The sequence below is a fragment of the Panthera leo genome, chromosome B1 (assembly GCF_018350215.1).
Source record: "Panthera leo isolate Ple1 chromosome B1, P.leo_Ple1_pat1.1, whole genome shotgun sequence".
Taxonomy (NCBI): Eukaryota; Metazoa; Chordata; class Mammalia; order Carnivora; family Felidae; genus Panthera; species Panthera leo.
The window spans coordinates 176,538,365-176,562,836 of NC_056682.1; the positions used below are offsets into that span (position 1 = coordinate 176,538,365).

At 36.1% G+C, this 24,472-nt stretch overlaps 1 long non-coding RNA gene across 1 annotated transcript in view; it reads left to right on the forward strand.

The window, feature by feature from the left end:
- Nucleotides 1–18,570, forward strand: part of LOC122217184 — a 28,238-nt gene extending 9,668 nt beyond the window's left edge. The window contains exons 2-3 of the long non-coding RNA XR_006201334.1: nucleotides 6,378–6,461; nucleotides 18,178–18,570. This is a non-coding gene — a long non-coding RNA (uncharacterized LOC122217184). The remainder of the gene's footprint in view (nucleotides 1–6,377; nucleotides 6,462–18,177) is intronic.
- Nucleotides 18,571–24,472: the final 5,902 nt, after the last annotated feature.

The following is a 24,472-nucleotide window of genomic DNA, read 5'->3' on the forward strand; positions in this document are numbered from 1 at the left end:
GAGCCCCATGTCAGGCTGTGCTGAGAGCACAGAACCTGCTTGGGATTCTCTCTGTCCCTCTCTCTCTCTATCTGCCTCCCCCCACCCCTTTGGAAAAAATAAAAATAAAAATAAATAAATAAATAAACATTAAATTTTTTTTTTAAATAAAAAAGAAACTTAAGGCCTTCTTGGTGAGTCCAGATAGTAAGAAAGTGTTAATTTTTTCTTCAGGAATCCCTTATTGTTGTACAGAGAGGTACATCTTCAGGAAAGTTGCAGGAAATCAACAGCAACTTTGACAGCGTATTAGAGAGTGTCAGCAGGCCAGAGGGCGGTTTGTGGCAAAGGCTCGACCAACTAGGACCAGCATGGTGACCTGCTCCAGAAATCAGTTTTGGTAGAAGAGATACCAATAACCACTAAACCAGTGGCAGATATAGCTAAGATGGCAAAGATTAAGAACAAAAAATAAATAAATAAAACTAAAAGCAGTTTAGAGATACTAGAGGAAGCAGAGACAAAGAAACGTGGAACTGAAAGATCTGTAGTTTGTATCTGGAAGCATTCGATAATCTGCACACAAGCCTGCATCAATTTTTATATTTAAATATAGTAGCTCTTACTACAATCTTTGGGAGAATTTTATGGGCCACAGTCATATATATGGTCACCCAAAACTTCAAATCCTTCTACACACAGAAGAACTAAATCTGGTTGGCATGCCACTATTTTTGCTACATCTGGGCATTCCAATGTCTTTTTACACCCAAATCCTCTTCGTGATTATGAAGGCCAGCTTGAGAAAAGGTGCCTTGTGCCAAATCATCCTACTTATCAAAAGGTTCATCCAATGGTGAATTAGTTTACCAAAATTACTAACTATCAGAATGGCATTGGGGATTTGTAGTGACGCAAAACTCAGCTCTGTTTCAGATTCTTGAACTAGGATGGTTTTGTGTGATGTCTAAGGAATGTAATTTATATATGAACTGTGTACATTTATATATTTTATCTATATATTTCATATATCCCACAAAAAGTGAGTTAAATCACATGCTGCAATCCAGAATTTAGGAACCAATGAGGTAACCATCTAACTCCTCTGATTCAAGGCAAGAGAATTAGGCAAGGCTAAGGACTGGCCACAAATCAAATTCTGGCAAGACACTGCGGATTCTGACATTAAGTGAGCTCAGTTTTAGGATCTCAGTGTCACTATCTTTAAACAGTCATTATGTGATGATCATTAAGTGAACATTAGAAGTCCTTTAAAAAGATACACAAGACATTATTATAGTCACTGTTCTATCTTTCACCTTAGCTAATCCCTGATCCTCTGCCCTCTCCTGTCAGATCCTTAATCCTTTATGCCCAATGCCAATTGACCTTCCAATAACAATTTGGACCAAAAGCAGCTTAATGAACTGCAGTGCACAAGAAGGTCAATCTGTGAGTTGCAGAAGGAACAACAACAAAGCGTGAGCTCTGTTACTTTCCACAAATAAACTTATATGTAAGAAAAGGCAATCTAAAGGAAAGTAGACTGGAGAAAATGTATGAAACCAACGAGACCAGGGGTTATTTTCTTCTTAATGTGGAAAATAATAAATAAGATATATCACAAGTGAGTGGAGTTTACTGAAAACATTTAAAGTTAATAATTTTATATTTTATGTTACTATTAATCTTTAGCTAACCTAGAGAATCCTCGAGAACCCTGGAAACCAATGCATTCTATAACTGTGCTAATAAAAGTATGATCTGTGAGCCTGGGTCAGTCCACAATGAGAAAATGAGTGTAACTATTATGAATTTTCTAGAAATGTGGAAGTATTGTTTAATCCCTATTGAAGCTAGAAATGAAAGTCTGACTTTATATATATATTTTTTAATGTTATATTTCGTAGTATTTTTTTTTTAAAAAAAAACATTATACCATGATGGCTTAGAGATAAAATAAAAACAAAAACAAAAAGAACCTGTTCTTCAACAGAAGAACTGAAAATACTGAAAAATACTACTCTAAAGAAATATACTGAAAAATACTACTCTAAAGAAATATAAATAAAATGCTACGGAAGTTATAAATACAAAAGAAACAAGTTTATTTCCTTTGGGAATCTTCAGAACTTTTAAAATTGAAATGTGCAGTGTGAATCTCCAAATAAAAGTTGAGCAGTTTTTCCCCGTGTGTTTGAGCTCGGGCTTTTAATTTTTCAATTTTTGTGGTTTTTTTTACGCCACATTTTATGATCTCATGAGACTAGGAGTCCTCAGAACATATGGGAAATATTTTTCAAAATTAATTAACAGGTGCATGAGAAATGTCTTTTTAGTTAGTACGTAGACATGAAGTAAGCATTTTCCAGAAATCCCCTGTGAATTTCATTTTCTAGAGAGATAATTAGATACTAGAAAAAAGTTCCATTCAGTTAACTAGATCATAAGTTAGATATGAAAATACATAAGACAAAAAACTGAACTTGAGTACCCTGTACCTTTACAATCAATGAACATGGGCTTCTTGAAGACTTACTATGTGCTATTTTCTACTCGGAAGCCGCATCTATTCAAGAAGCAACAATTGAAGCAATAAACATAGCTTCCCTCAAGGAAACTCAGTTGCTAATGGAAAATATTCGTGGTGTTACTTTGGAAATAGTTTTATGTGGAAAATATTTGAAAATGTAGGTTTTTTTTTTTTGTCTTTTACAACTTTGAAGAGTCCTAGAAGATGATAAACTATATATTTTTTTCATTAAAAGACTAGAAACAAATGGACTTCAATATATTTCATACATTTAATAGGATAGAAACAAAGATAATACATTATGTAAGAGAAAAGCTGAGCAGTACTATAGCCTATTGAATAAGGACATTTTCAGTGGTGCTGGAAGGGCCTGAAGGTACTTTTTATCTTAGAACAATTCTCTGGTGCTCTAGCTTGTTGATTTCCTTCACCTGCCTGTTAACTCCCAGTGAACCAAATTACTCTGTTTCTCCCTCACAGCCCTAGCTCTTCAGAGAGCTTTCTAGAAACCATGCCAGTGCCTTATGGAATGTCAAATTTCTAAAATGATGGCACTCAACAAACAAGATATTTGTTGTGAGCTGTATATGTACACAGTAGTTTTCAGAGTATCTAAAAATGTGTGTGACAAACTAGCCATAAGATTTTGCATATCTAGTATGGGGTAGAAATTAAATACAAATAAAAACAGAAATGACAGTCAATGTCAAGGTAATACATATTGTTCATCACAGCTGACCATTGTCCCTGACTCTGTTGCCTTCAAGAGTTAACTCCCCCTGAGGATTATATACTTTGGGGAAGGTATCAGGGAAGAGGAATTTGAACTGGGAATTAAAAGATTAACAGAACTGAGAGAAATAGTATGCCAAGAAGGGAGAATATGTGATCAGGAATGAAGTTTATTTCTTCTTTTAATTTTTTTTTAAGTTTCTTTATTTATTTTGAAAGAAGAAGAGAGAGAACAAGCTGGGGAGGGGCAGAGAGACAGGGGGACAGAGGATCCGAAGAGGGCTCTGTGCTGACAGCAGAGAACCAGATGTGGAACTCGAACTCCTGGTGTATCTTGTGAAGGTGAAGAGAAGCATCTAAGAGGCCATAGAAAAATATATTTATAAAAATCAGACTTCAGTTAATAGATTAAACTATACTGTCAGGCATGGGAATGAAACAGAAAGGTTATCATGGGAGACACTTCAACTGGTGTTGCGAATTGCAGCTAAAAACTATAATGGGATGAAGGTGAGGGGTTGCCAGAGGTAACAAAGTTAAATTTATTTCCAAAGCATCAGCCCATCCAAATAAGAGAATCTTTAATGGAACTTTTAAGAAATACTATACGATGATGCCCACTGGTCAATATTTAGAAATACAGACAAGGATATGAAAATAGAGTAATACCTTATAAATGTGGACTAGTTTGTATTTGACAGTGGATTAAACCTTAGGATAAGGTCATCCTAAAAATTTAACATTCAGGAGTCAACTGAAAACAGATTATGCTTGAGGATGTGACAAAGCACGTTATACATGAGTGAATAAGGGCAGATGAAATATTAAGGCAGCTTAGGATTGAATTTTGATATGTATTGAACATATGGAAACCATATAACTTTATTTGGTAAAGGATATAGAAAAAAATACAAGTAATAAGAGCTCTAGAATGATGTAATGCAAAAACAAATGAAAACTGAAATCAGAATTGAGTGAAGCTGTAATATACAGATGTAATGATAGTGCAAAAATAAGAAAGGAATCCATGTGTCAAAAGCAAACAAAGCCTTAATGACTAACACCAAATAATTTTCTGTCCCTGTGTTAAGATTGGCTCTCATAACACTTCCCAGTCTCTGTGTTAAACGATTCTTGGATGAAGCACAATTTCCTGTTCTTTACTAAGCAATACTGGGAATAAGCAAAAAATAACTCAGATGCTTACTGCAGGAAATATCAGTTCCTAGAAAATAAGACACCAACACAACTGAATAGCTTACTTATCATGACTCATTTCAAGTTCCTCATCTTGCTGTGCCCACAAATCCAAAACCATCGCATCATAATAGTAATCCAGCTACTTGCCAATCCTGTAAGAGTCACCTCAAAGTCACTCAATGCAAGCCGTAAAACCTTAACTTTACCATGTCCCAATTTTCCTTTCTAAGAAAACCTTAGTCAGGTATAATTCTCCCTTCCTACGATAAGTCTAATAAATTGTATGATATTTCATCAACAGATTTTCTGGTGGTCTTCTCCGGAATAAACAATTGGCACTTCTGATCAATAAGCAGGAAGAGAAAGGAATTCATGCGTAATTCAACAAATATTTACACTGGGCCTATTAGATGCCAGGATAGATAGAGCGTGGCAAGACAAAGTCTGTTCTCTCAGGCACCGGTGTTGGAATCGGAAATTACTTATAAAACAGTAAATAAGTAGATATATAATACAGTGATGTGAGTAGGAGAAGAGTAAAAGAGTGTATTTAGATAGAATTACTTGTTGGAACTAATTTAGATTGGTAATACAGGAGGACTTCTTCAGGGAGATTATACATGAGAATAAAAAGAAAGGTCCAGGGAAATTAAAAACAAAACAAAACAAAACAAAAAAAGGTGGCAGCATTTTCAGATTTCTAGTTCTATCATAAAACCCTGGCAGGGGTGCCTAGGTGGCTAAGTCGGTTTAGCATCCAGGTGGCTCAGTCGGTTCAATGTCCAACTTCGGCTCAGGTCATGATCTCGTGGTTTGTGGGTTCAAGCCCCTCATCAGGCTTTGGGCTGACAGCTCAGAGCCCAGAGCCTGCTTCAGATTCTGTGTCTCCCTCTCTCTCTGCCCCTCCCCTACTCTCTCTCGCGCTCTCTCTCTCAAAAATAAACATAAAAAAAAAAAAAAAAAACAACCACCTAGCACTAAGAAGGAATGAGAGGAGAGGAAAAAGGAGAGAAAGGAGGAGAAGTGTTAAAATGTATTACATCCACACTGTATGCCAGCCAACTCCTTTATGTACATTTTATTTTTATACTTTAAGCAATCCTGGGAGGTAAGTACTGTTAGTTAATATCCCCATTGTATAAAAGAGAAAACCAAAGTAAGTAGAGTTTAGTGATTAACCCAGTTACATGATTTGTGAATGACAGCCCTCAGACATTACCCCGAATTGCCTAACCAAAAAGCCTGTATTCTTAAGTTCCATGGTGTAATGTCAAGAATGCATTGCCACACATAGAATTACTCTTCAGTCTATAGTTATGTCTTCCATACCAGTTCTTTTTCCACCTTTCATAGGCTTCATTTGATAGGCTAAAGACACAGGAAATGTATGCAATTATTTGTTTTACATTTAAGCAATGGATAGAGAAAACCTACACAAATCAGGAATAATTTTTAAAGGCCTCTCCGTCCTTAGGAGTTTTGTCGTCATATTTGCCTAACCAATCAAATATCACGAATGCTTCAATTATTCACTTTTAGACTATTGACACTGAAATGTAATTACAAGGGAATAGGGAGGACACTGATTTCATTGACAAGATGCATTTGCCATTCTCAGCGTGTGGTAGCTGTAGGGTGATTGAGTACCTCTGTCAGAGACACCAGTAAACATATTCTGGAACACCCTTTTCAGTTTGCTTTTTTCTTACACTGAAAGCTGACTATTTATGGCAACTCCTGCCTTAAGGGCTATGTGGAGCAGTTGTGTTCATTGATTAAAGAAGCTAAAGACATATCAAGACTGAGTGAAACACAAATAAGGGCTTTCAAAGGCATCTAATGATGAGATTTCTTCAGGGCACATGCAGTATCTTAAGCTGCTAAACTTCACATAAAAGATCTTTAAATAATCTCAACCTCATTTAATTTTTAGAAACGACTATCACTCTTTGTAGCCTGCAATGAAAAAAAAATGGAAGTTTGCCTAACCTAAACTGAACAAAGAAAGACTATTCTGGTAAGAATGAAGCCAAGATTTACTTTGGTTTTGCCAATAAATATAAATATGACTAGTTGCAGTGCCTTTGTTTTATTTAACCCTGCAGGTAAATTAATGGTCTCATTATTAGAGAATACTGGATAAAGATTACTCATCTCAAAAAAACCTGGCTTAGAAACTAAGACCTCCAACTCACCCTAGCGGCTTATCCAAATTACAGACTTGAATTCAAAATTACTTCATCAGTCTTATGGATGGACTATTACCATTTTTTAGCACAGATTTAATTTTATATCATTGGTTCACCACTTCTTAGAGAACAAAGCTGAATCCAGGGACATTAAGTAACTCGTGTGCGGTCTATCAGTCAGATGATGGCAGGTAGTAGTATAGGTAGGAAGCTAACGCACTATTTTTTTCTTGAAAGCAGTGTTGGGAAACAGTTATTGGGGAGGATGGCTACTTAAAAGTGCTAAGCAAAGAAATGACATCAAGAAAAGTGTGATTTAGAAATATTACACTGGGCATCTGGGTGGCTCAGTCAGTTCTGTCCAATTCTTGATTTAGACTCAGGTCACGATCTTACGGTTTGTGAGGTCAAGCCCCACATCAGTCTCCATGTTGATAGTGTGGAACCTGCTTGGGATTCTCACTCTCTCCCTCTTTCTCTGCCCCTCCCACACTCATGCTGTCTTGCTCTCTCTCAAAATAAATAAATTTAAAAATAAAAGTAACATTACACAAAATGATGACATTCGTGAAAAAAATGTAAATAAATATTTTCTACAGTGTGGTCATTCTGTGGGAGGGTCATACTTCTGATAATATATATAGCTTATATCATGGCAACTATAGTGGTTTGGGTGTTCCAGAAAGAAGATTAAGAGGAAGCGAAGGGGGGTGGGTGTGGCAGGGATTTTACTAGAGTACACAGCAGAAGGAGAGGAAGGAAGCCAATGTGATCAGGGAGAAGAGTTGTGAGATGGACACCAAAGACTCACTCAACTGGTGTTAAATAGCCTTCCAGAGTAGCCCCACATTGAGCTAAAATGCCAAGATATTTTGTATCCTTGTTTCCATCTATTGGCCAACCCAGAAAAATGTCACTGTGAGACAGGCATATCTCTCATGAGATCTGGGATCTGAGATCTCAGATGCTGATGCATCCCCAAAGAAGCTAAGCACTGAAGCTGTCTGCTGCAGCACAACAGCAATAGAGGCAACAAGTCCAACACTGAATGGAGATCTCCTGGCCCATCAGTCAATCTCTTCTGCCATTTAGATCCACTTCTCTTTTACCCAGTGCAATTCCTCTAGGATTCTTGAAAAGACTTAGAAAAGGAAGGGTTGAGGAATGAGCTACAAGTCTCAACTCTGCAGTTGATCTCTGGAATACAGCTTATATTTATCACCTTCCCCACCTCCCCACTATCCATTCTAGATTCCCCTCACCATCTGTGAGCACCTCTGTTAGTTTCAGCTTACCTCGGGGGATGACACTAAGAGAATCTTCAAGGTGTCTGAGCCCTTGGACACATGGTCTTAAGGTTGGTTCACTTAAATACCATCACAATCAGATAAGAGAATATCAGGAGAAACACAAAAGGATTGTGGGGTTTTGCCCTATACTTCCCTGCTCTCTGACATGTAAGAGTGGCAGTCACCTCCTCCTGTCACACTAGCTCCTCTTCATGGCCACTGGTCTCTGCATATGAGGCACCTACCAAGCCTACGTGGCAGCCAAAGCCGACCGTTCTGTGGAACTATGGCTTTATTCTCAGGCATAGGTTTTCCTTCTTTGAGAACTTCATGGTCCTTTATGGAATCCTTTATGATCCCATATATATTCAACCATTTTCCATGCCCCTTTATACGTACAGTAGGTGATGAGGACCGCCATGAAAGCTCTGCCTGTTTTGGAAAGTATTCTTCATCTATGTCTTTCAGAGTCATCGTGAGTAACACAGCTGCCTTCCATGTTCAGCTTACACAGACTATGAGCTAACCAATATGTAAATAACAGCCTTTGCTTCCTCTGTTAGCTGATCATATGTGATATTTTACAGAGCCATGAGTGTGAGCTAAAGGAGAGGATATGGTAGATGCGAATGGGTTCAAAGCAACTTATTTACGCAGACTGCTTTTGCTGTCTGGTCTTACTTGAGCTTTCCCAGAGGTACTGATTCCACCCGATAAGGGACTACTGCTTGTCTTTCCCAAACGTAATGACTTGAGGAACAGAAATAATTTAGCTCATAGCTAGAATTCCAAAGTTATGGTCACTTAAAGCACTATGTTCATGTGCTACATTTACACTAAAGCCCAAAACATGTCAAGGGTTGTTTTTTACAAGATGGTACAAACTTACTCCAGATCTCTGGGGTCCTGCATCAGTGTTCTGTCACTAGGCTTGCCATAAATGTCACATATATTTTTCCACCACTGATACATCTACTCTTACAGATTTGGGCAAATCACAAGTCCCAAGTAAGGGGGCTTCTTGCATCAAAAAATCGACCTGAGCAATATTCTTTTTTTTTTTTTTTTAATGTAGTCTTCACACACCCAGTATGGGGCCCAACACAGGACTTGAACTCACACTCTGAGATCAAGACATGAGCTGAGATCAAAAGCTGGATGCTTAACATCCAGGTGCCTTAGCCATCCTGGCCTAAGCCAGACTTAGCCATCCAGGTGTCTTTGGACTGAGCAATATTCTTAGATGTAAAACATATTACCTTTATAATGTGAAAAGTCCTGCAGGGAGTTATACACACTTCTTTATAATTATGGGCAAAGATGCTATAATTGGTCTTTATTTTTTTAAAAAAACGTTTATTTGTTTTTATATATAGAGAAAGCATCAGCAGGGGATGGGCAGAGAGAGAGGGAAAGGGAGTCTCAGGCTGGCTCCATGCTATTAGGGCAGAGCCCAACGAGTCACAGAGAACGATCTCATGAACCATGAGATCATGACCCAAGCTGAAATCAACACTTGGACACTTAACCAACTGAGCCACCCATGTGCCCCTGTCTTTTATTTTAGACATCATGTGCCAAAATGCCCCTAACCATAGAATTCCTAAAGAAGTAAGTTAAGTGTTAATGTGATGTGATGATTTTCATAGGGTTCATCCTTTACCCTCTAGAGTGGATGTATCAACCAAAGCCTTTAACATGCAAGGCATTTCTTGCTCATGTAACCAAATTAGCACGATGCCATTAAGGGAATGGATCATTTTATTTTTTTTAATTTTTTTAATTTTTTTAATGTTTATTTATTTTTGAGACAGAGAGAGACAGAGCATGAACGGGGGAGGGCCAGAGAGAGGGAGACACAGAATCTGAAACAGGCGCCAGGCTCTGAGCTGTCAGCATAGAGCCTGACACAGGGCTCGAACTCACGGACCGCGAGATCATGACCTGAGCCGAAGTCGGCCGCTTAACTGACTGAGCCACCCAGGCGCCCCGGGAATGGGTCATTTTAATGTTCTGCAGGATGTCTAGATGGTCTCAATCTCTCTGGTCATTATTGTTATAATTGGTTTTGGAGTATAAAGTTAATATACTCCTCTGTGCTAGGTTGGAAATATACATTGTTTTCTGTTCCATGTGAGTGCAAACAGTGACTTATCCTTTTTTATGATAAGGATAGAAAAGAATGAATTCACAAAATCAGTGTCCACATACCATATCTTAGAGATCATAAAAATCTACTTTAGCAGTTATCCCATACAGCAGGGTGAGTAAAATTCATGTTACTAATTTACTAAGTTACTAAGTTACTAAGTTAATAGGTTAGTGGCATCCAAAATTCTTAACTCTACTGCAGGAACCCACCTGGTGAATTAAGTGGGGAAACCATAGGGATCCCCAGCCTTTCATTCTCTACATACTTCATGATTACATTTAGTTTTACAACTTTCCCACCACACCACCATGATATGATTTTTGTTTTCTTATTTACTATCTTGGCTGCTGAAGGGAGCCATTTCTGAGGCTGTCACTCACTTTCACCACTATCCTAGCCTTTACACAACAAGAAAATGATCTAATGGTAGTTTGGGTGTTCTGCCAAATCACAGGTGTGATTATCCTAATTATATATTTCGTATGTTAATTTCTTATTATTGCATAACAAATTACCATAAACAGTGATTTAATGTAACACATATTTATTGTCTCATACTTTTCGTGGGTTAGTATTCTGGGGTTTTTGTTGTTGTTTTTTTTTTTTTTAAGTTTATTTATGTATTTTGAGTCAGAGAATGATGGTGGGGCAGAGAGAGAATCCCAAGCAGGTTCTGTGCTGTCAGGGCAGAGCCTGACATGGGGCTCAAACTCATGAACCATGAGATCATGACTTGAGCTGAAATCAGCAGTCAGACGCCTAGCCGATGGAGCCACCCAGGTGCCCTTCATGGGTTAGTATTCTGGAAAAAGATACTTAGTTCACGGGTCTCACGAGGCTGCTGTCCAGATGCAGATCATACTATGTTCACATCTGGGAGCTTGGCTGGGAAATAATCCACTTCCAAGTTCCCTGAGGTTATTGGCAAAATTCATCACCTTGTGGTTTAGGACTTAGTTTCTTGTTTTCTTGTTGGTTGTTTTCAAGGGATAATCTTAGCACCTAGAGGAGACCCATAGTTCCTGGCCATGTAACCATAGACCCTCTTATAACATTGTAGCTAACTTCTTCAAATTTAGCAAGAATGTCTCTCTCTTTTCAGTTTGATAAATTAGGAGTGACATTCCTTAAACTTTGCTGTGGAGCAGGAGCTAATCAAGAGCATGACAGTTTATCATTTTTGTAACTGTCTTTTAGAAAGGGGTAAGTCAGTGGTTCCACCTGCATTTGGGGGAAGGATTCACTAGGCTATAACTCATTAGGGTCACCTTAGTTTGACCTTCTATATTTGAGGACCAAGTAAATTCCCTTTGCCCTGAACAAGACAGTAGGTTTTTCCAAGGGAAGTGACTTCTGCATTATTTTCAAGCAAGGGGCATGTTCATCATAGCCTATCGTACATTGGAGATAGAAGGTTCAGGAGACATATTTCCTCTCTTCTCTGCCCAAGTTGAAAAAAAAAAAAAAACCTGAGAGATAAATGTATGTTTCAGACAAATGAGATCAAATTTTTTACTTATTGTTTTTGTTGTTAAAAATTACTTAGAAAAAAGGTTAGTTTTAAACCAAGTGGGATAGCTGACATGACCTGAATTGGACTTAGTCCTCCCCAAAAGTTGCAGCCCTCACCCATTTAGTCCTGCTAAATTTACTGCATGCCAGCGAAGCTGACCAGCCTGTTTCACCTCTGCATGTAAGCAGAAAAAAGTACTGGGAAGTTGCCTTTTTCATCTCACCAATAAGTGAATACACCTGTCTCTCCACGGTATGAAGGAATTAAGGGTAAGTAATGAGACAAATGAATAAACAAACAAACAAACAAAAAATCAGAATCAGACCTATAAATACAAAGAGCACAGAGGGGAAGGGGCTGGGAGATGGGCACATGGACATACGGGTGAAGGGGAGTGGGAGATACAGGTGCAGTTATAGAATGAATGAATCACGGAGGTGAAAGACACAGCATAGAGGATATAGTGAACAGTATTGTGATACTGTTATATGGTGACAGATGGTAGCTATGCTGTGGTGAACATGACATAATGCTTAGAGTTGTTGAATCACTATGTTGCACACCTGAAACTCATGTAACGTTGTGTGTCAACTATATTTAAATTAAAAAAAATAAATGAAATTAAGGTAAGTAGTGAGAAGACAAGCCAAGAATTTTAGTTATATCGATACCTACACAATGAAGATTAATCTAACATCCAAATCATTATCAGTAATAATTAGAATCATTCCTATATGAATTTAGGGGTTTGCATTATCATAACTAATTTTTTTTTTACTTTGGTCAAGTTATGTACATATTCTGTACATATTCTGTGTCTTGATTTCCTGTACTTGCAATGGAGACAATAACAAATATCATTTACCTCATGAAGTCTTGTATTAAATAAATATAATGCATATAAAAGTTCATGCCAATAATCTCACTTCTGAGTATACAGCCAAAGGAAACTGGATCTCAAAGGGGTACTTTTGTTATTTTCAATAATCAAGACATAGAAATAGCCTACACGCCTGCCAATGTACCAACAGCTAAAGAAAATCTGATATATATATATATATATATATGCATATATATATATATATATATATATACACATATATATGCACAATGGGATATTATTCGGCAGGAAAAAAAAAGGAAATTCTACCATTTGTGATAAAATGAATATATTTAGATGATATCATGCTAAGTGAAATAAGCCTGACACAGAAACACAAGCAGAATAGAGTTGTGTTTGCTAGGGGAGAGTCGGGTAGGAAATTAGATGTTGGCCAAAGGGTTGAAAGTTTCAGTTATGCAGATGAATATGTTCTGGAGATCCAATGTATGCCATGGTGATAATAGTTAACACTACTGTATATGTGGGATTTGCTAACAGGCTGGATCTTAAATTTTCTGACCAAAACACACAGACACACACACACACAGACACACACACACACACACACACACACACACACGTGTGCACATACACACAGTAACAATGTACAGATGATGCATAAGTCATTTAGCTTAATTACGGTGATCTTTGAATAATGTATATATGTATCTAAATATCAAGTTGTGTACTTTAAATATGTATATAATTTTTGTATGTCATAGATGTCTCAATAAAATTGTTTTTTAAAGAAGAATAGAAAGAATTCCGAAAATGTTGGCAAGTGGCTATGATTATTGTAGTTAATTAAAAAAAAAACTGGGACCTATGGTTTCTGTAATGATATACTGCTTGCTTCCAGATCCATATCTTGGATGTATCTTCATTTTTTCCCCTTTTTATCACTTTCTCACTTTCTAAATTAGGGTGTGGTGAGAGGGACTAGGCATCACATTTTGTTCTTTCTCTCTCAGAGAATTTAGGTAGTCTCACAGCTTTGAGTCTCCCCTCTATAGACAGAAATCTTACAACCAGAATCCGAGCATCTCTAATCAACCACAAAGTATCTGATTCTAAAGATTGCTTTATCATTGGACATTTATCATACTGCAAACAAATTCTCCATCTTCCTCTATAAACCTTGTTGCCTTCCCAGTTAAGTCAAAGACAGTAGTACCATTCTTTCTGTCCCCCGTTTCTGAAACTTAAAACATCTCTGACCCTACCTGCTTCTTTTCCCATTTCTAGATAATTTCTTTGTATATTCTACCATTTTCAAGGCTTCTCATTTTCTCAGATTTACTTACATTTTCTTTCTATTCTCATAGTCACAGCTATAGTCCATCCTTAACTGTCTCTGTGGACTATTGCAAAAATTTCCAACTGATGCCAGCCATCTCTTCTTTTTAGATTCTCTAGGGTTCTTAGGATAATATTCTTAAGACGCAGCTTAACACACGTTAAAGCATCATGTAAAACCTATAAAACATCCCATTTATAATAGAATAAATTCCATACTTCCATCTGGCATTTGATACTCTTCATGAGCCATGTATAATTAAATCAAAATTATCAGCAGCTTTTCCTTTAAACAAATTCTCCACTGGTTATTACCATACGTAAATTCAAACATGACATACTTTCCCATCACTTTACTTCTGTCATGAAGCATTTCTGACTTTTACAATGCCTTTTCCTTTGAGTTACTATGCCATTTCTTAGTATTACTATAGGCATCATGCACATGTTTATCACATGTCTGTTTCCTCATCTGAAAAAAAAATTAGATGGGGAAATAAGACCTATATTACAAATGGAACAATTTCTGTAAATTGCAAAGTACAGCTCCTTTCATATATTGAATACTGACAAAGAGAGCCTTCACCTTTTTTTTTTTATATTATATGTTTCGACCAGTGGCAGAACAGAAAATTATATGAGTGACCAGAAAGTTAAGGGATATAAAATACAAAATGGTAAAACAGAGAAAAATAAAGGAAAAAAAGAGAAATATAATTGTTGATTTTGGTGTCAACTAAAATAAGCTTTTCTTGCTCTTATAGTTTGGGCACACACTTTCTATACTGGCAAGACCAATAGATGTTTATTGCTTTAGGATGAATACAGATCTTTTATATTTAAATGCACTTGGCATTTGCAACATGATGATGAATTAATAGGAAGTATTATGATCATTACATAAAACATGTTTTAGAAGGACAATTGAATGCAATAAGTCAAATGTAGTATATGGATCAATATGAATGCGCAGAATGAACTCATCTATAATATATTTCAGCTTCTTTTTAAGGATTCTTAGGTGATAATTTGTGGGAGGTAGCCTCATCAGAAATTTAACAGTAGCCATTTATGTTAAAAGAAAGGATTTATGATAGGTATATTTTTATTCATGAAATAAGATAAATTGGAATTATCCATCTTTACTGTCTAGAAGAGTTTGGTTTCTTGTAATTTATTTTATAAAGTATTCTGTAGGAAATAGAGTTGGCTAGCTTACATTTTATTATTAGATTCACATCATTTTTATTCTATAAGGATCAGCTGCCAAAAATGTAATGTTATGAAAAATAGACATAGAATCTATTAAGAAAATCTTTTACTTTAATATTTCCCACTTTGTGTATTAAAAATCAAATTTAAAATATCAACGCAGAAAACACAGTTCTGAATTATTTTCTTTATTGTCAGGTCATTAAAACATCAAATCAAACCAGTGATTACTATGTAACAATGGCTAGATATAAACACAACGATCTTTTCTAATGGCGATAATTTGTATGGTATTTTGACTTCATTGTACCAAATATCAACATCATGAAACGTTAATCATTCACTCATTAATGAAAGCAGGCATTTGTGAGCATCTGTAATGTGCCTAACACTGTGTTAGGAACTACAAACAAAAATTTAAAAATTAATAAAAATAAAGACCTTTGATTCTTTATTTGAAGAGATTTTCATCTAGTGGTCTAGAAAAACAAACAAATAAAATACACACAGATACAGACATGACACACACACATACACACTGCCTATGTACTAAAGTATGAACCTTATGCTATGCGTTGAGAACCCGTCTTGTTCTAACACATGGTGACATCTTCCAGCGAGAAATTAGAAATGGTCTTTCTGAGCAGAAAGAATTTGTTCAAAGACACAAAAACGTGAAGGACACAAGAGATCCTAGGAGATGCAAGATATTACGTATGGCCAATGCAAGTACTTTTTTGGGGGGAAAATGGAGGAAGGAATTAGTAGCAAGATCTGGAATAACCAGTGGTTAGAATAGATTTTGATGACCTTCGCTGTCATGGTGTTACTTGCAAATTAAGCATTATCATCTGTTATTGGAGACAGTATTATAAAACTCCTGAGATTGTTCTGAGAAAGAAATTGAAATACCATGTTTGATTTCTACCAGAAAGGTGGGTAAGTGCCACTCATAATTGCATAGTAAATGCTAGCACAGTTATAAACCAAAGATGTCTTCTAGTCAAAAGCAATATAATTATCATTTTAGAAAAATGCTGAATAAATCAGTGGTGATAAAAGATGGGCATGGAAGTTAGGGAAACAAGTACAACAAGTTCCTTGTAGAGTGATAATATAAAATGAATATAAAACTACCACGGTGTAGAAAAGGTGTAATTTTCAAGGGGAGCAGGAAAAATTGATAGGAATATAAAGAACAAATCACTCCCTTGAGGCTGAATCGATGGCAATCTTGTGGGGTTTTTTTTCAAGTTTTTATTTAAATTCCAGTTAGTTAACATACAGTGTAATGTTCATTTCAAGAGTAGAATCTGGTGATTCATCACTTACATACAACATTCAGTGTTCATCATGACAAGCGCCCTCCTTAATCCTCGTCATCTATTTCACCCATCCCTCCACCTACCTTCTCTCTGGTAACCCTCAGTTTGTTCTCTATAGTGAAGAGTCTATTTTCTGGTTGATGGCCATGCTTTTTAAGATTATTTTTTAAATGTTTATTTTATTAGTTATTTTGAGAGAGACACACACAACATGAATAGGGAAGGGGCAAACAGAGGGAGAGAGAAACCACAAGCAGGCTCCCTGCTGTCAGTCAGTGCACAGCCCAACTTGGGGCTCAGTCTCATGAACTGTGAGATCTTGACCTGAGCAGAAATCAAGAGTCAGCTGCTTAACTGACTTAGCCATCCAGGCACCAAGCCTAAATTTTTATAGCAACAGTAATAATATTACTTTATTAATATTTAAAATCATTCATTGAAATACTTAAATGCTTTATTATAATAAGAAAAATAATACTATTTATATTGTTCTTGGCTGAATGTAGTATGTAATGTAACCCTTGCAAAAATCCTGTGCAAGAGACTCTATTATTGACTCCATTCTTCAAACACAAAATATAGTGTTTAATGAGCTAGTAAATGATGGAAGTACACTCTAATCCCCCCACAAGTGTGTCACATTTTCAGAGCCTGTATTCTTAACCCCTACTTTACTGCCTGTGCACTAAACCCCATTTAAAAAAAAATTATGATGAGCTTAAAATTCAAAGGCTAAAAATAGCGAATCCTAATTAATTTCTATTTGTTGTTCACTAATCAATAAAACACCATTGTTATTGAATCACATCATATTGGTACAGTCTAATTATTTTAGACACAAAAATGTCATGAAGTCATCAGGATTTTTGTGTTTGTTTTGGGTGTATATATTGATAATGTCTTTCCTTGTGGCTTAATTTTGTCTCATGATGGTCTTCTTGGGCTCGTTTATGTTTCCAATCTCTTTGTTTTAGATTTTATTATATTTCTACTTTTTAAGATTAGAGAGGAAGAGACTTCAAATAACTTTCATCCTTCTGAAGGTGACCTCCTTTCTAATGGGTATTACCCTGAAAATCTCCCAGTATCGCCATGGCATCTTGAAGAACTTGACAACTTTCGTAGTGGTTACATGCTGTGCCAGTCATGATCCTCTTGGCTTGGAAATTCTAGTGTCAGGTGTGATTAGGTACAAGAGGGCAAAAATTCTCTGCCTTTACAGTTTGCATTTAGGTGATTAATTAAGGAGCAAGGATGCCGATAAATGATCTGACACATCTATTTTTATAACCATGTCAAATTAGAGAAATATAGGCCAGTATGTGTGATTTATAGAAATATATTTTTAGGAATATTTTACTTGAGTTTTCCTTAGTTTCATTTTGTTCCTAGAGCACAGCAGTTGCATTATCTCAGATAGATCGAGATATTTTGGTAGTATATTAAAAGAATGGAGCACTAATATATACTGAAAATATAATAGAAGTACCAGAAAGGGATGGCATGAGACCAGTTCGCCCAGTCTATAAGAAGGTACAGATTATTATAACTTGACTCAATAGAAACAATTACAGTTTATAAAGTGGTTTCCAATCGTTTGCATTTGTGATATGCTTATTCTGAATGTCTTTACTGTAGATTCTTGTGTACCAGCTCCCTTCCTCATGTAAATACCACTCTCCCCAAAGCCTCCAGATTCTCAAGATAGATCTAGAGAAAAAGCTTTGAAAATGGAACTTATGGCAGAGTAGATGACAAAATTCTAATTAAAATAATGCATGGAAATATTGATAATTAGCATCCACTTATAATTTGATAGTCTACTATGAGAATATAACCTTATGATGACTTCTTCTCTCTTTCTTCCTCCTTAGAACTTGGAATCAGTGAGTCTCAACCAACAGTAAAATATGAAGGAATTGGCAGTCTTGACTACCTTCCCTGGAGATAGAGAACGAGATAAGATGAAAAGTGAAGTTGGGTAAAGAATGGGAGAAGGCAATTCAAGAACAGACTACACTGGTGATCTCAGGGGTGGGAGAAGACAGGTAGCAAGTAAACACAGCGGATATCAATGATGAAAGCAGAATCAACCTCTCTCCCTCTGCCTCTTTCTCTGTCTCACTCTTCTTTTCCCAAGAGGAAGTATAGAATTGTTTTAGATAATGCAAATTTAGAACAAAACTATCTGTGTTTGTCTTCCAGTTTCACTACTTCTTAAAGACTTGGGTAAATGCATAGCCTCTCTTTGCCTTGGTTTTCTCATCTATAAAATGGGTAGAATATCATACTCATAAAGTTGTTGCTTTAATGAGTTAATGAGTTAATATTAGTAAAATATTTAGAATAACACCTGGCAATTGTAAGTATTATAAAAATATAATTATTATTTTGTGCAGTTTTTTCCATTTGTTTGTCCAGCTTCTAATTTTTATATTCCCCTACATATTTAGAATTTCATAGTATTTGTGACAAGCCTGCACAGTCATGTCAGGTAACAAGTAATGTTGCTGAGGGTCTGATAACTTTAAGGCCATCAACTATCTGAGCATTTGGATTTCCTGGGATCATAAATCATGTAGATATGAACAATCCTAGAAAATACTCCTTGTGTTATGATTTTTTTAATGCCCAAGAATTTGGCAGTCTTCTCTCTCAACCATTTGCTATTGTATTTGAAACTTCCATCATTAGAAGCGCTTTTTGGAATACAGAAGGTGCCCATTTAAATTTACGGTTGGAAGGGGGCACTGTTGAGAGTAAAAGGGCTTATTATGTAATTACACTGGCACAACTGTACCTATTAAATACACTGGAAAAATCAAGATGTTTGGTATGGTTGCCCTAGGATTAAGTTTCTCTGTCTAGAGGTCCCTGTTAAAACACAAATATGGTACCTGTAAAGGCAACATAATAAGCTCACTTATTCACATAACTCAACAGACTGACTCATCAGTGAACAGAACCTAGGAAGAATAGAATGGAGTAGAGAGGCTTGGTAAGAATAAAGTGGTGTCTTCTTGAGGAGGTAAATTCAATTAAGGTGTTTATGTGAGGGGTCATGAAAGAGGAGAGGAGTTGAGGCAATAATGTTGAAATAAAAGACCCTGAAGTCTGCCTCCATAATTTCACAATTTAGCCTAGAGAAGGACACAGATTTGGTTGGTGCTCTCTGACCAAGATCTGCCTCTGAGTCCAGGCTTCACTTAAGTTCACTTCCAGATTTGTGCCCCTCTGACTCACGGTTTGAATAAGTTCTTTTCTAAGTGGGTTAACTAATTTGTATTTTATGCAACACATTTTAGGTCAAGTCTGAGAAACTCAAATTGCTTTCCTCATTTAAACTGCCTTCAGGCATGTACTCGTATGTATTTCCGATAAACTTACAGTTCCCATAGCCTTATTTAAAGATCAAAAAAAAATTTTTTAAGAACTTGGTTTAAAATAATGATGAAGTAAAAAAAAAAGAAGACAGTTGTTCCATATATTTTACTTGAAACTGAAATTAGACAATATGAATACTAATCACCCCAAATTAGGAAAATATGAAGTAAGGTAATACAAGTGAGAAAAAGAGTAAGAATGGTGACAGATTTTGTATATTTCTTGGACTACTGGCTTTGCACCTCCTAAGAATTCTGAAAGAAAAATGTATCAGACCAACTAAACAGAAAAGGAAGACTTTATTCAAGACTATCACAATCAGGGAGAGAGATGGAATTCAACTCCACACACACACAAATATGGTTTTTAAAAGATGGGATAAGATAATGGAAGAGTACTGGAGACTATTAGGTGGGAGGTTAGTCAATGTGCTGAGGCCATTTGTGTTTGCTAAATGATCTTTATTCAAGTTAGGTCCTGCTCTCCCAGAGTCTGGGGTGTAAGGACTCTGTCTTTCATGAGTCTGGGGTGTAAGGACTCTGTCTTTCATTATGAGTACATTTAAAAGGGACAGTTCATAGGTCTTATCCTAGGTCCTCAAGAAAGACATTTCTGGATCACAAATGATACACATCTCAAAGAGGCAGAGAAATAATTTATGACTTAAAGTTTTCTAAAGCAAATTCTCTAAGAAAAGCAAAGCCTACCTGAAATTGAGCAGAGGCCATGGAATTGTAAGACCGTCTTGGTCAGACCTTCTAGAAGTATGATTACATAATAAACTAAACATTTATGAGTCTATATTGCCTCGCCTTTCTTCACTACTGGACCAGAAAAATCGGAAGAGAGGGTCAACGAATACAAATAATCATATAATCACACTCAGTTCAAGAACAATTAACATTTTATATCATTTTAACTCTATCCATATTCTGTGACCCTCTCTGAAAATTGCTTCCCTTTTTAAGCTCCCAAATCATCTTTTTCTCACCCTGCCTATACAAACTTCAGTAGTATCCTCTATTCTTTATTACCAGGTGGTTGTGCTTATGAATGGATGTGAAATATAAAGACACCCTATAGTGACCCTCTCATGATAAAACTATTTGTCAAGAAAACACAGCACACATATTTCACTAACACAAACTTAAGCTTTCATAAGTTTTGAAAATAAGCAATTTATAAATAAAAAACGGTAACACTCTACAAAGGGATGCTAAGATAGATATCATACACAAAGGGATCTCAAAGATAAATTAATGTTATTCCATAGGTGGGTAAGATTTGATTCCAAATTAAGCCATGCTTGTATTTTAATATTTAGATTTTACATAATAATATTAGATCGGAGACATATATTATCAAATAATAAAAAAAACATTAAACATGTCAAACCCTAACTTTGTATTTTACATTAATTTATGACTACAAATAGTCCCAGTTGCATTTATGACTATAAATAGTCATCTTCAATAAAAGAACCTTCAAGTATCTTTAATTTGAAATTTACAAAGCATCAGGTTTGAGGCCTGACATCTTCTATTTTTAGACAGAAAGGGTACCTTTTTTGTTTCCAGCACTAATGTAGGCCACTAAGGAATATTAAATGATGGTAAGTCTCTATCTTATACTGACCTTTTCCTGTAAGATTTTAAGTGTGCCCGAAAATAAGACTAATATGTAATTATTCAAAACTTGTTGAGTATTGAACTTCAGAGTTAGATGTTGTGATAGATGAAGAAGAGAGTCAAATATGAGATACTTCAGTCTAAATGGGTCTCTGTGATTAAGAAAAAGAAAACTAAAACTAAAGTATTAGATGTCTCCTTAAGTGATATATATAATTTGGAGTCAATCACTTACTGAGTTTCTATATATACCAGACATTGTGTTAGGAGCTGGAGATGTGAATATGAAAGTGATCCCTACCTATAGAAAATCTTAATCTTGCATCAGAGAATTCCACATATGCCGATAAACATAAGACATAGAGGGAACATGAACTTTGCATAAGGAGTAAGGATATCTATCTCAGATTAAGGGTAGAGAAATTAGCTTGAGAAATTTTCCCAACTGAATTGATTTCTCAACCAAATTTTAAAAGATGTTTACATTTTTTCTAGTTGATAAAAAACAAAAACAAAAACAAAAAACATAAAACATAAAACAAGAAAAGGAAACCGCATACTTTAGGAGCAACAGGAATCCAGGGTAAGAATCTGACTTTGCTCATGGCTAAGTAGCTGACATGTTCCATAATGGTATCTACATAATAGATAATTAATGTGTGATGGATGAAGTCCTACATGGATGGACAAATAGATCAATGAAGTGACAGCATCTGCAGAAAACTTGAAGACATGTTTTGATACTAACCTATAATCTGTGAGGTAGTTTCTGGTGGGGATGGGGCTGGAGAGGAAGATAGAAGCATATCACTGACATTCCTATGGGAATTAGGTTAGGATCTACTGGAGAAGGAGGAATCAGTATAGAAGAAGGATATCTGAATGGTCTGTTCCCGGGTGACTAAGTTTCAGTTACACCATAAAGTGGAGAAAGCCTTCAATGAAACTGTTGAGGATTCAAATTCCTTGGGGCGCCTGGGTGGCTCAGTCGATTAAGTGTCTGACTTCAGCTCAGGTCATGATCTCACAGTTTGTGAGTGCAAGCCCCGCGCCGGGCTCTGTGCTGACAGATCAGAGACTGGAGCCTACTTCAGATTCTGTGTCTCCCTCTCTCTCTGCCCCTCCCCTGCTCATGCTCTGTCTCTCTCTGTCTCAAAAATAAATAAAAACACTTAAAAAATAACAAATTACTTTATTGGCAATGTCATGAAGTTTCCAGAGGGCATAGCAAAAGGGGATAAGAATGAGTATCAATGGTCAATGAACCAGGATTGAGTGAATCAGAACAGTCTGGTGGTGAGATTAAGATATTAATAGTAGATAGAAGAAAGAGGAGATTGTGCTTTTCTTTCCTTAGTGATGTGGTGTGCAAAGAGAAGATGAGTTTGGGACTGATCTCGAAAATACCCAAGGTAGTTCAATTCCTCAGTGTTCAAAAGCTAATACGGGTCAAGCTATAGAGAATGTTAAGTGACAGAATAAGGGACTTGGACGCAAATAGGAAATATAAGGTCAAATTTTGCAGGGCATTAAAAAATGATTACACAAAAGAGAGATGACATTATTCTAATCGCAATAGCTAAGCTTACTTGGCATTTACTACATGACATCCTTTTTTTCAATTATTTTACCCATATCCATTCGTTTCATTCTTGCCACAACCCCAGGTAATATGTGTCATTATTTCTTCCATTTTACTGATTGGGGAATTTAGGGCAGAGCTGAAGAGCAACCGGGTCAAGGTTATATAGGCAGCAAACTTTAGAGATGGAATTAACCACCTGGTATCTGATTGAACACATTGTACCTTTGAATATTGTCCCTTGCTGGGTTGGGAAGAAACTTTAACCTACCTTTGTTTTTGCTAGTAAAGACTCAAAAATATTAAAATTACAAAAAGAGGTTTCACTGCCTTCTATTAAAAAAATTCTTTTTCCCCAAACTGAAACCTGAAAGATATATTCCCGTTTACTGTGCAAGCCCCACATCTTGGAAGTCCCTTTTACTATAATGATGTTTTTAATATCTAGATCTACATTCCAAATCATGCATGCACAAAATCTTTGCTTGCTTTGCTGTTGAAAGGAATCAATAATAAATAATATAAGCATTGGACATTACGGCTGCAAATGGAGGATTTCAATTGCAATAGAGGACTATTTCCTAATGCACACTCTCACATACAATATGGGATGTACCGTGCTTTAGGAATTGACTCTCCTCTGTCACACACAGCAGCTGCTTGGGGTTATGCCAGTATATTATTACCAGCATTGCTGCAATAGCTGTAAGCATGAAGTGCACCTTGCTTTGCAATAAATTTTCCACACTCTGTGAGGAAGTCAGCAGTGTAGTTGAACTCAGACTGGTGGGAAAAAGATTGGCTTTGTTGACAGTGACTATGACAGACAGCGAAACTGGAGCAAAGCTGCAGCTCATGGTACATGACATTTTCTAAAACAAAGAAAACCAAAAAAAGTTATAGCCTTTAAGGCAGCACTGAAAATGACATCTGGCATATCATGCTACCCCAGAGATTATCTTTGCTTTCTTTCCTTTCTTTTCCATGTATCTTTCTATTTCTATTCTCTTTTTCAGTGTGGTGCTTAGATCATCAGTTTATGCTTGAGCACCATGTCAGAAATCCCAAAGAACACACAAATATACATATTTGAGATTTTTAAATAAAATATCCACTTCTCCTGAAAAGTTACAATTGTTTTTGTTAGTTTGTTTCAATTTACTTATAATCTTGCGTATTTTGTCAGGTTTCTCTATTTAACAGCAAATTATAGAGCTTTAATTTAAGGTCTTTGTTCATTGCCTAAACATTTTCTAAATCATGCCTTATGTTTTCTTTGTGATTTATTAACTAAGAGACGATTAACTTTTTGAAACTGGGAAAAAAATCTGTCTGTAGCATCTATTGAACTTCATTGTACTAAACGAGGAAAAATTTAAAACAAAATAGTTACTGAAACAATATAAGTCTGTTTTTTTTTAACAAGGTAGCTTCTGCTAGTGTGTTTTCATTTGAGAAAGATGTGTTGGCTTTTTTAGGAGTAGTAAAATACACGTCAATACTTTAAACTTCCATCTTTACAAGGGAATGTATTAGAAAGAAGTCTGAACGGTCCTGTTCTTTCTCTTCAGAGAA